We start from the raw sequence: 15,568 nt of genomic DNA, 5'->3' as shown, positions 1-15,568 counted from the left end.
CAAACTACTGTCTGGTTCCACCAAGGTAAGCCCTGCTCCCTGCTGTTAAGGACAATGGCCTACTTCTCCTTAAAGACTAAGGACCATTAGTCTGGTCCCTGTAGGTGGGGTTCACACCCTACTGTTAATGGTTTCCATGGAGAGTCAGAGAACAGGTCAAACATACTCAGTGACATTCTGAATCTAGGATCTGCTCATCTTCTCACATGTGTACCCTCATCCCTCCTCTTCCTATTGTGTGTATGTCCCTAGATTGTCCCCCTCTCATTGCTGTATAATCTATAGTGCAACTCCTTCCTGTGATGTATGTCTTTACCTGTAATTAGGGGGCTTGCATGCCCCCCAAGATATATAAGCCTTGGTTAGCAATAAAGAACCTTAGCTCTCCCATCTCTCTCCCTCATACCCTTCCTCTCTCCAGCTCTCCTCTGGTTCCCGATCCCTTGCTCTCCTGTCCCCTCTCCCCTTGTCCTCCTTCCCCTCCCACTTTCTCTTGCCCTCTGGTCTCCCATCTCCACGGGGGCCACCAAGAGGGGCTGAGCTGAGCATGCGAGCACGAAATGTGTCTGACTCCATTATTTCAGTCTCTCTTCTATCTCTCATGTTCTCTATGATTTTATTATAATCTTTAAAAAAATCATTTTATTGGGGGCTCATAGAACTCTTATCACAATCCATCCATACATCAATTGTGTAAAGCACATTTGTCCATTCGTTGCCCTCATCATTCTCAAAACATTTGCTCTCCAATTATTCCCTTGGCATCAGCTCATTTTTCCCCTCCCTTCCCGCTACCCCTCCCCACTCCTTCATGAACCCTTGATAATTTATAAATTATTACTTTGTCAATTGCACCTATAGAACCTGTGATTAGTTGTGGGGGCTTGCCTTGCCCCCACAGATTTTAATTTTCTTTACATTGAGCTAAGGAGGTCTGGATAGGAATAATTTTACTTCTTATTTTCTGATATGGATACCTTTTACTTCCTTTTTTGTCTCATTGGTCTGACTAGGACTTCCAGTACAATACTAAGAAGGATGCTAATGGGCATCCTTCTTTCTTTTCTATTTTCTTTTAAGATCATTTTAAAAAAAGATAATTTTATTGGGGCTCTTACAACTCTTAAAACAATCCATACATTAATTGTATCAAGCATATTTGTACATATGTTACCATAATTATTTTCACCAAATAGAAACATTTACTTTTCATTTGAGCCTTTGGTATCAGCTCCTCTTTTTTCTCTCCCTGCTTGTGACCCCTTGAAAAATTATAAATTGTTTTCATATCTTAAACCAACCACTATCTCCCTTCCCCCATGGTTTCTGTTGTTCGTCTCCCTCAGGTGTGTGTGTGTGTGTGTAGTTATGTGTTGATCATTGCAATCAGTTCCCCTTTCTCCTCTCCTTTGCCCCTCTTACCCTTACCGTCCTGGCATTGCAATACTCCTATTTCTGTTCCTGAGGGGCTTTTCTGACTTGGATTCTGTGTGTGGTGAGCTCTTACCTGTACCAGTGTACATGCTCCAGTTTAGTCTGAAGTGGAAGGCAGGAGTGGGGTCATGACAATGGGTGGGGGGTGAGGAAGCCTCCAGGAACCAGAGGAATATTCTGTTTCATGGGTGCTATACTGTACCTTGGTTGACTCATCCCTTTCTTGTGACCCTTCTGTGAGGGGATGTCCCATTGTCTACAGATGGGTTTTGGGTCTCTGCTCTGATCCCTCTCCTTCTCAACAATATGTTTTTTGGTTTGTTTGCTTTGGGTCTCCTAATGCCTGTTACTTGATGCCGTGGACACCTCATGATTGCAGACTGGTGTGCTTTTCCATGTGGGCTTGTTGCTTCTCTGATAGATGGCTGCTTAACTTCAAGCCTTTAAGACCCCAGATTCTATATCTTTTGATAGCCAGGCACCATCAACTTTCTTCACCATATTTGCTTGTGCACCCATTTATTTTGTCTTCAGCGATTATGCCAGGAGGGTGAGCATCACAGAATGTCAGGTTGTTAGAACCAAGTGTTCTTGCATTGAGGAAGAGCTTGATCAGAGACCCAATGTCCATCTACTTTCTTCCCCCACCTCCTTCTCCCCCCAAGTCCCTCTGAAACCGTTGGTTCCATTGTTTTCTCTCAGACTTGCTTCCCACGTCTATTTAATATAAGTAGGCAAACCAACAATAACGAAGACAAAACAAAAAGAAAACAAAAGATTGAATTAAAAACAACAACAAAAAACTAGAGGAAAAGCATACATAATTCCAGGTCTGTCCACTGACCTTTATGACTATCTCCCCACCAGTCCTGGGGGGTTCCAGAAACTGTTTTCCTAGTCATAAGTCTACTTTGGGGGTTCCTCAGGGGCTTTGTGGCATTGCTTTGCTCCCATTGCTGATCTGTTATGTTCCCTTCTTGGTTCACTTCACTGTGGGGGGTTCAGATCAGATTCACTCCCCACCGTGCGTCCCCAGTATTGTCCTCTGTTGGAGTATTCTCCAGTCAGGGGACATCATGTCTTGAGCTGTTGTCAGCCCTACAGTTCTCTCTGTGCCTTAGCCACTCCATGCTGGGACATCATCCGCAGGGGTGCAGATATGGGGTGTAGACCCTCAAGCTCTCCTTTTCCTTCTTGGTTTGCTTCCAGCTGGGCATGTGGCAGGCTGGCTCCTCTCCCCAACCCGTAGGTTTAGTGTTGTCCTCTGTAGCACATGCTTCTAGCGCGGGGGCCTGGCTCTGATTAGGGCCGACTCTGTAGCCCACTCTGTTTATGAGTTACTCCCTGTGGTTACGTTGCCCTAAAGGTGTAGCACCCCATGGTGGGGTTTGGATGCATACTCCCATTTCTGTGGGGACACAAACAATACCCTCCCCCTCTTTTCCATTATTTAAGAGGGAAGATTTTCAGTATTTCTCTATTGAAAACAATTTTGGCTGTTGGTTTTACATATGCACTTAATTAATTTTTCCTTCTAATCCTACTTTACTGAGAACTTTTATCAAGAAAAGGTACTATATTTTATCAAATGCTTCATCAAGGGATATGATCCTATATATTTTTCCCTTTGTTAATTTATGTGGAGAAAGATGCTACTTGATTTTTTATTGTTGAGCCACTTTGCTATGAATCCCACTTAATTGCGGCAAATGATTTTTTAAGGATGTTGTTGAATTTCGTTGGTTAGAATTTTGTACCTATACTCATGAGGGATACTGCTCTGTAATTGTTTTTCATTAAAAAAATTCATTATATTGGGGGCTTGTACAATCCATCCATCCATCCACTGTATGTCAAGCACATTTGTACATTTGTTGCCCTCATTCTCAAAACATTTGCTTTCTACTTGAGCCCTTGGTAGTAATTTTCTTTTATTTGCTGTCTGCATGTGGTCTGCTTTATTTATAAAATGAGTTACGAGATAGTCCTCTCTCTTCTGTGTTTTATAAAAGTTCTCTGAAATTTTAGTTAAATTCTCCGGTGAAATCTGTCCTGAGGTTTTGCTGTTGTTATTACAGGTTTAAAAAAAATTTTTTTTTAATGACATGGTCCATTTCTTTTATTATGAACCTATTTTTGATAAGGATTGGTTTTATTATTATATTTTATAGAACTTCCAAGGCTACTATGTAGAGAGAAGAGAGGGGGAGTTCATTTCTTGCTTCTCCCTCCTTGAACAGTCTTGATCTCTTCATTTTGGCCTGGAGTCGCTCCTCACAGCGCTTGTGTGCTTCCTTGGTCTCAGAGCTGTGGGCCTCCACCTGGTCAGCCAGGAGCTTCTTTCGAGTCTAGTCTGCCTTCAGTTTGTGGATGTGTTCCATAAGAATCTGCTTGTTCTTGAACACGCTCCCCTTCATCTTCAGGTACAGGCTGTGATAGGTCAATCTTCTTAAACTCTAGTATCTCCGTAGCAGTTGGTGTAGAACCCTCACCCTCCTTATCCAGGTCACCTTCTTGGGCATTTGAGTATTGGCAGTATCCTTTCACTTCTATATGCCCAGACCCAAGAATGGATGGTCACAGGCTTGTGGCAGATAAAGCCATCTTTGATCAGTTTCTAGATTTGTTGACAGGAGTTGGCATTGGTGAGTTCATTGGTCTCACTGGGGTCCAATCAGACTTTTCTACTTGTCACAGAGGAAGATGCTGGAGGTAAGCCTCTTCTGAAATCCAAACATATTCATGGGAGCAGCTGCAGTGCCAAAAGGCCCTATTGCATTTTTCGACCTTTATTTAAGCGAGTTTAGGTAGGTAATATATTCTAGGAGTTTCCAATTTCTTTTCTTATTTTGATTATTTGCTTCTCATTTTTTTCTTGGTTCAGTCTAGAGTTATTTGTCTAATTTTATTGACTTTTTCAAAGGACTTCTAGTTTTGTTGATTTTTTTCTATTTCCTATTTTGCTTATCTTTGTTCTGAGATTTATTATATTCTTTTTCTGATGTTTTTTAGTTTCACTTAAATTAAAAAAAATCATTTTATTGGGGGCACATACAACTCTTATCATAATCCATACATACATCCATTGTCTCAAGCACATTGTACATATGTTGCCATCATAGTTTTCACAGTATTTTCTTTCTACTTGAGTTCTTGGTATCTTTTTTTCATTAAAAAGTCATTTTATTAAAAATGTTTTTATTGGGGCCTCTTACAGCTCTTGTAACAGTAAATTTTTGTCTTCTTTTGATCTTCCTTTTCTATCTATTCACTTTGTTGATTTATGTTATTAATTTTGGATCTTCTTTATAAATGTAGACACTTATTGCCATGAACTGCCCTCTGAGCCCTATGTTTTTGCTGTGTCCCAAAGGTTTGATATATTTGACATAAAGACACAAACTGAAAATAAAAGGATGGAAAAATTTTCCACACAACCAGTAATCAAAACAGAGCACAGGTATCATGCTGATGTCAGATAAAATTACCTGTAGCTACGGATACATAAAAGTATTATATAATAATTAAAGGATCAGTCCAGCAAGAAGACATAATAATTATAAATACCCCTAATAGCAATGCTCCATAACAGATGAAACAGATATTGACTTAATATAAGAGGAGGCATAGACAGGCCCACAATAGTTGGCAACCCTAATACACCACTTTCAATTCTAGACAGAACATTTAAAAAGAAGTTCACTAAGGATAGCAAGAACTTAAATAAAACTATAAGTCAATTTGATGTAACCAAAAACTAAACTCACTGCCACAAGTCCATTCTGACTCATAGTGACCCTATAGAACAGAGTAGAACTCTTTCTGTGGGTTTCCAAGACTGTAACTTTTTAGAGGAGTAGAAGTTTCATCTCTCTACTGTGGAGCAGTTGGTGGCTTTGACCTGCTGACCTAGCAGTTCACAGCCCAACACAAACCCACTAGACCACCAGGGCTCCTAGGCATATATAAAACACATCCTATATCATCCAAACAATATGCATTATTTTCCAGTGAGTATGGGTAATTTTCCAGAATAGATTAGATGCTAGGCCCACAAAATAAATCTCCAAAGTTTTAAAGGATTTAACTCATTAAAAAGTATCTTCTCTAATCATAATATTTGGAGTTAGAAATTAACAACGGGAAGACTAAAAAGGGAATCACCTGGAAATTAAATAATGCTCTGCTGAAAAAGATTGGTTCATAGAAGAAACCGAAAGTCAATTAAAAAATATTTAGAGTAAAAAAAACCAAACCCACAAACAAACAAACAAAAATTGAGTCAAATAAAATGTAAGCAATATATCAAAGTTTTGGGACACAGCTAAAACATAGTGCTCAAAGGGAAACTCGTTTACAAAGAAGATCCAAAATTAATAACACAATCAACAAAAAGAATAGATAGAAGAGGAAAATCAAAAGAAGACCAAAGACGATATTACTTTCCACATTTTGTCATTCAATAACTTTTAAGATATAAACAAAAAAAAGAAAAATAATGAAAAAAAAGATATAAACAAGTACCAAACACCGTTAGCATACTACATTATTCCTGTGCTGCTCCTCCATCCCTCTTTTCTGTTTTCGGCTGAGTCTACATTGACATCATTGTATTTCGATCTATGACAGGCTTAATTTGTACTAATTATTATAAACTTGAAAATATTGTATAATTAGTCCTTTATGTACTAATTCTGCTGACTTTAAGTGATCTCTTCCTTTCTTTTTAAATATTATTGTTTTAATTTTCTACATGTAGACGTGAGTGGTTGTTTGATGTTCTTTCTTTCCAGTTGAAGAATTCCCTTCAGTAATACTTGCAGAACTGGTTCCATAGTGGAAAATCCCCAGAGGTTCTGTTTATTTGGAAATGTCTTGATTTCCTCTTCAGTTTTGAGTGGAAGCTTTTCTGGGTAAATAATTCATGGTTAGGAATTGCTTCCCTTTGGTTTTTCACATATGTAACTCCACTGTTTTCTAGCTTCAAGTCTGGGGAGAAATCGACACTATTTCTTGTAGTTCTTTTGCTGCTTTCAGATTTCTCTCCTTGTCTTTTGTTTTCAATAATTTTATGACAATATGTCTTCGAGTGATCCTTATTGTATTTCTTCTGTTTGGAGTACATATAGCTTTCTGTGATTGCAAACTTTGTTTCTTATTCAAGTCTGGGAAATTTTCTGTGATTATGTCTTGGAAAATTCCATCTATGTCTTTTTAATTACCAGGATACTCGGAAATTCCAAAATTCCAATGGTAGATTTAAAAATGGAATCCCATATTTTCACTTGGTTTTGTTTCCCTTTCTTTGTTCTTTTCTGAAATTTAATAACACTGGCTCTGTTTTGCTGATGAGCTAGGGGAACAATGAAGCAAGTTATTTAACCTCTCTTGTTGCTGTTTTTCTCATCTGCTAAATGGGGAGAGTATTTGCACATATCAAACAGAGTTGTTCTAAATATTAATTTATTTTTATATGTGCAAAGTGATCAAAAGTGCTCAGCATGTCATCATTAGTGCTATTATTATGAAAAAGAAAATAAGCTCCTATTTTGGTGGGGGCTCTGTCTGAACTATTCAAGGGTGGTTTCACCAGAGGGGGTAAATATCGTCATATGAAATTCACCTCAAGAGTTTAAGGGAGAAAAAATATGACTTTCTGGATAGTAATCCAATACTTACTCCTTGCATAAACCAAGTCATGGAAATTAGAAATAGAAGGGATTTTCTTTAACCTGATAAAGCGTGGCTTTCAAAAAACTTATAGTAAAGAATGATGACAACTGAAAGACATAGGGAAATAATTAGCCCAATGAACTAATATCCCATGCAAACATCAGTCTCCACACCACAGAGACCAGAAAAACTAGATGGTGCCCATCTACTACTAAAGACTGCTCTGAATGAAAAGGATCACATACATAGCCCTGCAAAAAGTGGGAGAAAAATATGGGGAAAAAATACACAAATCACAAAAGAGGCCAGGCTTACTCTTGATAGAGATTGGTAGAACCCCCCCCCCCCCCCAACACCATGGCCTGTAGTTACACTTTAGGTCCGGAAAAGAACTCCCCATGTGCTAGAATAATCAACCACTTAAGATAAAAGAGGGCATTACTTACCCATCATGTACAGAGGGTTAGGGAAAAAGGCAGAGTAGGGGAGGGAGGGGGGAAATGAGGAGATGATACCAAGGGCTCAAGTAGAAAGAGAATGTTTTGAGAATGATGATGGCAACAAATATACAAAAGTGCTTGACACAATGGATGTATTTATGACTTGTGATAATAGCTGTATGAGCCCCCAATAAAATGATTTAAAAAGGCAGAGTGGGAAAAGGAAGCACAAAGAGGAAGTGGCCTAAAGGATGATACATTGAAGAGATTGTAATGGATGTGTTGAAACAAAAATGTGCATGGTCTGTGCAGGTAGCCTAAGTCTCTAACTCCCACTAAAAGACATTTTTCTACACCAGTCTGATAATAAAGTGGTGGGGGGAGTGGGGAACGGCAATGATCTAGGGGTGTACACACAATAGTAAGAGGAGGGATTAGGGTTACACATGTGACAAGATGGGTGTATCCTAGATTCAAGATGGCAGCCTTACCTGAGTTGTCCTTGAGTGGGGTTGACATTTACTCTGGATTCTCCTTCAGGAAACAGTCACTATCCTTATCAGTAGGGTGTGAGTCCCACCTACAGTGGTCCAGCCAGTAGTCTGATTGCTCTGGATGGCTGATGCCTTCAGGGAGATACCTTCTAAGCAGCTTGCTTCCGAGGTGGAGTCCATGACTAGCTGTTAAAGTTCTGTGTTTTGAGCATGCTGTGTTTTAATGCTCTGCTGGAAATTTATGCTGCTGCTAGTAAAACTAAGGCTCACCAGAACAGGTAAGAATACAGTCTTGTGGTGCTTGCGGGGAACAGAACTGGTTTTTAAATTTTACAGCTATTCGAACTCTGTCTACACCTGGTGAATGGTGGTACTATGGCAACTGGGAGCTGAGTGTGGTGTCGAGTGGTTAACATTATAACAGCACCTGAGCTGTCCTTGCAGGGAGGCTAGAGAGACTGAAATGGACTAGGAAGTCTTGCTGTAGAAAAACTTACATATTTAAAGTTCCACTGTACCAAAATGTACAGTTTCATTGCATTGAAAGAATTGTCCAGGTTGGAGAAAATCTGAGTATTAACAATTATGTTTGCAAACTCTCTGCAGAGAAAAGCCATCCACATTCTGATTTGTGAAGTAACAGACTAGCTGGGGCTGGACATGGGCACTGACAAGTGCTCCGTTGCCTCCCTGTGTCACCGGGGAACTATCGGCGTGATGTTTTTTAACATTTTTCACAGCGTAATTTTTTCTTACAATGAACACATTCACTTCTCCTTTCTCATCAGTTTCTTGGCAAACAGCTCTCTGTAAACTTTCAAGTCAACTTTTTCCCTGACTAGTTGCAGCTTATTCTGGCCTTCTGAAACTTTCTGTCTCCATCTAAACTAAGTGTCAACAAAGTGTTAAAGGTCCTCTGGGAGTCACCTTTGCTGCATTGCATAAAGGTGCTGTGACCACCCGTGGGGAATTTAATGGCTTAGTTATAAGGGAGAATTTGGGGGTCCATTGTCTGAAAAATCTACACAGTCAAGGAAGCAAAGTTTTTGCTCAGGCAAAGTCAGTGGTTGGAGGTCTTTTATGACCTGGCATTTATTTCGAACTAAACCCTGAGTGGTAGGGGTGGGGTGCAGGCCCAAACAGATAAGAGCAGAATTCCTTGGAGGGAGAGAGACATTAAAGGAGTTGGGCTCTGTTTGCCTTAGAACTGTTTTTAAGGCAGTTCCTGAGTTCACCAAAAAGGGAACCGGCTTACCTGCTGCCCTGATTGTCATCCTGGGCTTGGTGGGCGGTGGGTAGGGTGGGTGGGGGTGAAGTGTGTGTGTGTGTCACTGGGGTCACGAAGTGAGGGCCTTCTTCAGTTGTCATCCGTTTCTAGTTTCAGCACTGCCAATGGCAGGTCCTTTGAAGGGACTCACTCTCCATGGCCAGGTGCTGTGGGGCAGTCGCTTTTCCAGTGGTTCTGTTGACCACTGGCTGCCGGGCAAGGCTTGCTGGGTGGTCGGGGTCTCCAGCAGCATTTGAAGCAGGATTCTGGCCGAGGGCAACACTTCCTGGAATCTTCTGACCTTCCCTCCTGTCAGCTTCAGAGTGGTGGCCAAGGCTAGGGTTTGCTAATTAGCCTCTGGCGAGCCTGGAATTGCGCTCCATTTCTGCCTGTTCCTCTCTGGTGTAAAAAACTTGAAATGCCATGTTTACCAGATAGATCACAGATAGGGGTCTGAGGGCCATTCCCAGCTACTTTAGTTTAAATACCATGTTGAGTGAGGTCGTAATCCTGAGTAAGGTAACGGTGACTGTGGGGTGTGGCAGCCTGCGGGTGTTGCCTGAAATGAGGCTGAGCAAGGAAGATTGCTGGGAAGGTGGAGAGAGAGAGACTACAGGGAATCAGGACGCCAGGGAGGGGTCAGGTGTCCGGGGTGGAGTTGCCTCAGCCTTTGGGAGTTGAGAGGGTAGCAGAGGGAGGTAATGGTGAGGGGCACCCAGAATATGGAGGAGGCTTTACTGGGGCCACCGACAAGGAGTCAGGGGGTTTGAAGAAAGATGAGGGGGAGTATAGTCAGAGGCCTGATCAACAGAGTGTTTGGCTAAGAGAACTTGAGCAGGGTGACAGGTAGTAGGGACGGGAGCAAAGCAATAAAAAGACCTGGATATAAGGGACTTCAGACCACTTGTGAGTTTGCTGACAAAAATTGTCAAGGTCACGGAGGATGTCAAAATAGTCAGTGCCGTTTTCTGGCCAGCGTGACTTACTGTCCAATTGGTATTGAGGCCAAACTTGATTATAGAAAAAGACCAGGCATTTCGGATGGGGATCAGGAGCCAAACCTATTCAGTAAGGTTGACCAGTAGGCACCCCAAAGGACTGTCCTTAGGGACCTGGGACAAAGGAGTTCCCATGGTGTCTCAAACTGCAGGGGGTATGGACAGAGGCGAAGGGCGTCCCCTGGTACCTGTTCACATCTGTCAAGTCAGAAAGCAGTATGGTAACCCCGAGGACAACCTGGTCAGAGTCAGGGATCCAGGGGAGAGTCCTAGACTCTCCGGAACAGGAAGATTCCTTGGCACAGGCCTGCAGCTTTCGTCCAGCAGACAGGGACCTTGGATCAGAGAGAGACACAATGGAAGCCGAAGACGGGGAGGGGGCCTGGCTTTATGGCTGGTAAGATGGAGGTTGGTCAGAGGCCTTTGTTCAGGGTGAGAAAAAGGGGGAGTAGAAGATTTCAGAGAAGGCACCGCAGAGCTGCAGCCCCAAAGCACACAAATAAGTAGAAAAAGACTCAGAGATGACTTTTGTACCTTAGTCCAGTCTGAAGGCACAGTGACTGCCAGGCTCAGTGTTAGGAGTCTTGTTATCAACAGAAATCCAGAAATCACTCGTCCAGGCAGGCACCAGGAGTTGGAGAGGAGAGGAGGGGTGAGTTATGTTTTAGCGAAGCAGGGCCAGGCCAGCATGGAGCCCCTTGCCCCTACCCCTCCCAGGTTTTGGCTCCAAATGAGGGGTAAACTGAGGCACATGGAGACGGACCAAGATAAGTGAAAGGACAAAGGGAGAGCAGAAACAGAAATAGCTTTATTAGGGGGGAGCTCCCGGGTGAAGCTCCATGGTCCAGCAAGTAGCCCAGGAGAATCACGGGCCTCGCCTGGGGCCTGGGGTCTTTAAAGGAAGGTGGGGAGAGGGGGGTTCGTGCTGCAGCAGCAAGGTTTATGGCCCAGGATGTAGTTGATCAGTTCTGGCAGGCAGGCCGACTGGTTCTCAGGGAGTCAGGCATTCCAGGAATTGTTCTTTGGTTTCCTCATTTCAGGGGGGCAGCTGCTGACCTCTGGGAACGTGCAGGGAAGTGGGGCCCCAGGCTGCTTCCATTTAGTCCAATCAGGCAGGGTACAAAAAGATTCCTACATAGACCAGTATCCAGTAAACATCAGCCACCATGGAGTCCATGTACCAGGTTCCACAAAGGGCCAAATTACTTGGGGGAAACGTCTTTCTATGGCTGTAGTCAGTGAGCGCAGGATCAAAGTCCTTGGCATAGCCTTCATTGAGATGGTAGATGATCTTTCTTTTGATCTTTACATCTTTGTTCATCAAAGCGATCTTTCCAATGGCCGGATCCAGCATGAAACAGTTGACTCCACACTCATTGGCAAGTACCAGCATGGTGGCACATTCCCTAAAGGGCCTAATCAATTGCCACTGAATTCTGACCTGGCTGCAGAGCATCCTTTGGGTTCCCCTGCTGAAGTCTTTCTGGAGCCAAAAATGGTTCTAATGGACACAAGACAATCGATGTAAGAACCATCAAAACAAACCATATGTGTTTACGCCTTTTCACCAGTTCTACTATGATGACATCTTTCAAAAGGTTCATGATACAGGTGATATTTATTATTCTTTCTAGCCAGCTTGTTTCTTAGTTACAAGATAACTTCTGTGATTAGTTTCAATTCAAAGCTTTGTGGGAACCAGAGAACGGGAAGAGAGTATATATGGATGAATCATTTATTCTCATCTATTAAGAAGCCTGGCTGGCTGGATTTCTGAGGTGGAGGGAAGCCTTCACCCTTGTGAGTTGGAGTTGAATCTCAATCACATTCTCGTAATGAATATGTTCCCCACTGTATCCTCCCATAATAGTGCTACCTTAAAGTTACCTCTTACAAGCACATGGCTGATTGCGATGTAGCCGGCAGCTTTTACTACAGACACTGACATTATCCTTTTGTTTTCTCTTCCTCTTGTGTCCCCAAACGTCCTCATACCTTCCCCCAATACAGGTATTACGTTTCCTCACCTGTGATCTCAGGGACCTTCATATAGACACCACTACCTTGTGCAGCATGTAACTAGTGAATGTCTTAAGGCTACCTATAAATGTCCCAAGATAGTAAAGGTTCTCTCTCACCTCTCCAGGTTCCATGTGGGCCATCAAGAAGAGCAGAGGGAGCATGGAACCATAAAACATGTCCGACTCCTTTATTTTGTTCTCTCCCCTATCCTCCATGACTTCACTATCATCTTTATGTATTATTGCCTTACAATTGCGGCCACTGGCCCTTTGGGTTTTGGAGGTGGTTTCCTCTGACAGGGTTCGGGTATCTCAATGCAATAGTCTTGGAAAATCCTCCAGTTTTAATCAGCTGTTGTTGTTTATATATTTCATATATCATCTGTGATATGCAGATGATACAACCTTGCTTGCTGAAAATGAGGACTTGATCTTGCTGATGAAGATGAAAGACTTCGGGCCTTCAAAATGGATTACAACTTTGGTATGTTTTTGGCTGAATGGGTGCTGAAGGCACCTGAAGAACAAAGAGCTTGTTTTTCCATCAATTTTTTAAGCGAGATCAAAGGTGATGAAGAAAACTGTATGGGGTTAATCATAACTAGGGATGAGCTTGGATTTAGCAATATGAGAGAGAGCAGGGTTCAATTTTACTCCAATGCAGGTTGTATCTGGCGCAATGGAAAACCAATTCAGCCACACAAAATGAAAAGTGAGAGCTTTTGCAAACAGCCATCGCAAAAACAGAAACAGACAGATCGCCTGTTTTCTCTAAATACCAGCTTCGGTGCATATGCAAATTATAGTTTCTACATGTATTACAAAAGTGAAGTCACATTTACACATTCCAGTTTCAAGGGCAGGGGTATTTGGATCTCATAAAAGGATTAAAGGAAATTTGCTCAACCCAATTTAGATTAATTTTATTTAACAAGGGTATCTTCAGCAGTCGCAAATTATCACAAGAGAAAAGAAGCATTAGCGATTGCCAAGCCCTTTTTCTTCAAGGCCAACTTCTTTGGAATCTCACATTTTAGAATCTTGCATTCTCAGTTCCTGGGCCTCAAGAGTCTTTTGTTAATAACAAAATTTAAAATTGTGAGTTAGGTAAGGGTTTCACATTCTAGATAATCAATTTTGTATTCAACCGTTAAAACTACTTATCAGCCTCATTACCTTACTCCACTTCCTCTGCTAGCTCTTCTCTCTTTTTTGGATTTTTGTCTTCCCTTTCAAGTTAATACCTGTCAACTGGTTAGCTGATTGCTTCATGTTCCCTCCCCAGTTCTCCTCATTTGTAACCTCCAAAATCTGTTCCCTTTAGTATGAACATCTCCCCGACCCCCTTTTAACAAGGTCTTATGCAGTATTTGTACCTTTGTGATTGACTACTTTCACTCAACATAATATTCTTCAGGTCCGCCCATGCTATGAGGTGCTTTGTGGTTTCATTGTTTTTATGTGATGCATCGTACTCCACTGTGTGTATGTACCCAAGCTTCTTCATCCAATCTTCTTCTGATTGGTTGGTTGTATCTTCTTGCTATTGTGAACAGTGCTGTAATGAACAGGGGTGTGTATGTGTCTATTGGTGCTATGACTTTTACTTCTTTAAAGTATATACCTAGCAGAGGTATTGCTGAATAGAGATTCTCTTTTTCATACTGAGCCATCACAATCAAAATAGTGGCTTCCAAGGGGATCTGCTGGGCCGACTAGATTCAAGGCAGAGGGTCAACTCAGAAGTTATGGAGACTTTTGATTTGGACTCCAGAGGGTCAACCCTGATAGACTTTCTCGATGGGCAGGGGAAGAACACTGGGGTTTATTAGGAAGAAGTTTTAAGAACACTAAAAACTGCTTTGGTAAGAAAAAATCCAGTAAAATTTCACTGAGGAATTTTCCCTCCCTTCCATTATTAAAATACACCCGCTCACTCTTTGAGGTGACTAGCAAGGGCTGCCGTATAAGAGTCTCAGTAGGACACCTTACTTCATTCACCTTAAAGCTCTGATCTTGCCAATTCAGACGTCTTTTTGTTCCCCAAACCTAATGAAAATGTGCCTCTGTGGTGGATAAGCAAACAGCAGCCTTGTCTTTGGAGGCACCCAGAGATTTACTGAAGACAGAAATGTTGTCTCACCAGCCCTTTTAGTGCAAGAACCAAAATTTCAGTAATCAAGAAGCAAAAGTTTCCTTTAGAAATGACTACTGGATGCGTACATTTGTTGCCCTCATCATTTTCAAAACATTTGATTTCTACTTGAGTGCTTGGTATCAGCTCATTTTTTCCTCCTTCCTTCCTGCCCCCTCCCTCATGAACCCTTGATAATTTATAAATTATTTTGTCATATCTTACACTGTCCGACGTCTCCCTTCATCCACTTTGATGTTGTCTGTCCCCCAGGGAGGAGGTTATAAGTAGATCCTTATAATTGGTTTCCACTCACTACCCCACCCTCTTGGTATTGTCACTCTCACCACTGGTCCTGAAGGGATCATCCATTCTGGATTCCCTGTGTTTCCAGTTCCTATCTGTACCAGTGTACATCCTCTGGTCTAGCCGGATTTGTAAGGTAGAATTGGAATGATGATAGTGGGTGGGAAGCATTTAAGAACTAGAGGAAAGTTGTATGTTTCATCATTGCTACACTGCACCCTGACTGGCTCGTCTCCTCCCTGCGACTCTTCTGTAAGGGGATGCACAGTTGCCTACAGATGGTCTTTGGGTCCCCACTCTGCACTCGCCCTCATTCATGATATGATTTTTTGTTTTGTTTTTTGATGCCTGATACCTGATTCTTTCTACACCTTGTGATCACACAGGCTGGTGTGCTTCTTCCATGTGGGCTTTGCTGCTTCTCAGCTAGATGGCCAGTTGTTTATCTTCAAGCCTTTAAGACTCCAGATGCCTTATCTTTTGATAGCTGGGCACCATCAGCTTTCTTCATCACATTTGTTTATGCACCCACTTTTCTTCAGGATTGTCTCAAGAAGGTGAGCATCATGGAATGGCAGTTTAATAAAACAAAGTGTTTTTGCATTGAGGCAGTACTTGAGTGGAGGCCCAATGTCCATCTGCTACTTGATACTAAACCTATAAATACATGCACATAGATCTACTTCCCCATCCTCACATATATATTTACATATGTACATGCCTTTTTTTAGACCTAAATAAATGCCCTCTGGCTCCTAGTTCTTTCCTCTATTTCCTATTTTTTTCTTCCTACTTGAGCCC

General features: G+C 42.0%; 1 pseudogene; it reads right to left on the bottom strand.

The window, feature by feature from the left end:
* Positions 1-3,599: 3,599 nt before the first annotated feature.
* LOC142431676 (large ribosomal subunit protein eL19-like) lies at positions 3,600-4,178 on the bottom strand (annotated as a pseudogene).
* Positions 4,179-15,568: the final 11,390 nt, after the last annotated feature.

Source organism: Tenrec ecaudatus, chromosome 18 (genome assembly GCF_050624435.1).
Source record: "Tenrec ecaudatus isolate mTenEca1 chromosome 18, mTenEca1.hap1, whole genome shotgun sequence".
NCBI lineage: Eukaryota > Metazoa > Chordata > Mammalia > Afrosoricida > Tenrecidae > Tenrec > Tenrec ecaudatus.
The sequence above is the reverse complement of the archived record's forward strand: the minus strand, read 5'-3'. Positions and strand labels throughout refer to the sequence as shown.